This window comes from Pteropus alecto, unplaced genomic scaffold (genome assembly GCF_000325575.1).
Source record: "Pteropus alecto unplaced genomic scaffold, ASM32557v1 scaffold164, whole genome shotgun sequence".
Taxonomy (NCBI): Eukaryota; Metazoa; Chordata; class Mammalia; order Chiroptera; family Pteropodidae; genus Pteropus; species Pteropus alecto.
The window spans coordinates 13,649,964-13,651,933 of record NW_006439568.1 but is presented as its reverse complement, the minus strand read 5'-3'; the positions used below and the strand labels follow the sequence as shown (position 1 = coordinate 13,651,933).

The 1,970-nt window shown below is 28.8% G+C and overlaps 1 pseudogene; it reads right to left on the bottom strand.

Moving 5' to 3' along the window:
• Positions 1-1,569: 1,569 nt before the first annotated feature.
• On the bottom strand, positions 1,570-1,688 carry LOC112483744 (annotated as a pseudogene).
• Positions 1,689-1,970: the final 282 nt, after the last annotated feature.

Here is a 1,970-nt window from a genome sequence, read left to right as displayed (position 1 = left end):
AATGAAACTGTAGGAAACAAAGTATTAAAAATTGCAAATTCAATAAGTAAAAATCAAAATACTTGAACAATTATATATTAATGATATAATATACCACATTAAGAAGCTAGAATTACATGCTAAAATTATATAAACAGAAAGTAGAAAGGAGATATTAAAAATTAAAATAGAAATCAACAAAAAAAATTAATATCCCCCTGATGGAAAAATTAGTTACAGTGATGAGTATAAAACATTATTGATCAAGATAAAAAATGAATGAAAATATTAATTACCAATATTAGAAAAGGTGACATTAGATATGTAGACTTTAGATGCATAGTAATTCAATTTTAAGAAAAATCTTTATGTTCATAAATTTAACAATCTAAATAAAATGAACAAAAATCTGAAAGCACAATTTAGCAAAGTTATCACCTGAAGATTTAGAAACTCTGAAGGACCCTATATCTGTATTTTAAAAACTGCAATTAAAAACTTTTCTGCCTAAAAGTCTCAAGGCGCAGGTGACATATTAAATATTTAGTCATAGAATCACAACAGTCTTAAGTTGTTTCAGAAAATAGAGAACAAGAGAACACTTCCCAATTTATTTTATGTATTTTAAATAATTCATACATATAAAAATTAAGTTTTTAAAGAATATATTAGCAAATTATATTAGGAAACATACAAAAAATTAACAAACTTGGCATGGTTTTATCCCAGTTATGGAAGGTTGTTTTAATATCCCAAATCACACAAAGTAATATTCTATACTATCAAGGAAATGGAGAAAAAAACATTATTCATCTCAAAATAGGCAAGAAAAACTGTGATAAAATGCAAAACCAATTTATAATTTCCAAAAAAGTCTTATAAAATAGAAAAAGAAGTTAACTTTCTCAAGTTAATATAGATTGTGTACAAATCATCGACAGCTATATGCTTGATGTTTCAGTAGTGAATGGTGCCTTCTAATTTGGGGACTAAGACAAAAGTGTGTTGTCTAAACAGTTTATTATTGCACTAGTGGGCATAAATAACAGAATCATCTAAGAAAATGAAATAAAAACAAATATAATGAAGAAGTAAAACTCCTCAACATGCAGATAGTGTCTGTGTTAGAAAATCCTAAGAAATTTAGTAAGTGTATTTGTCAAAGTTTAAGAATTAAATATTTTTTCGGTAAACTAGCAAACTAAAAAAAAAAGCTAAAAAGAATATTTTATTAAAAGTGCTATTTGCATTTTTGCAATAAGATTTTTTTTAAAAACTAACTATTTTGGAATATCTTTTGTTTATTCATTTATTTTATTTATTTTCTTTTTTAAGCAAGGCAACCCTTGGTCGACCTCACAGATTGCAAGGACCTTGTCAGCTTACAATCCCTTAATTTTATTTTTTTACACCTACAGCACCTGGTCTTCCTAGGTGGTCTCCCATTCAAGTACTAAACAGTCTTCTGTTTATTACTGAAGTTCTAGCAGGAGATGTATTAATTTATTTTTTAGGTGAGGCAACCCTTGGTTGACCTCACAGATTGCAAGGACCTTGTCTATTTACAATCCCTTATTTTTTAAATTTTTATGCCTACAGCACCTGGTCTTCCTAGGTGGTCTCCCATCCAAGTACTAACCATGCCCGACCCTGCTTAGCTTCCAAGATCAGATGGGATCGGGCTTGTTCAGGGTAACATGGCCATAGACTGGAATGCTTTTTATTAATGAAATGGCAGACCACTACACTGAAAATGACCACACCTTGCTGAGAAAAAAAGTTAAAAAGCTTTACAAATGTGGAGACATATATTCACGGATTAGAAGATTCTATATTGTTATGATGACAGATCTCCTTAAAATGATTGGTAGTTACAACTTTATTCTGACCAATATACCAGCAGACTTGTAGAAATTTAAAAAGCGGATTCCAGTCTTCATATATAAATACAAAGGACTTAACCAAATCATGTTGAAAAAAATAATAATAAA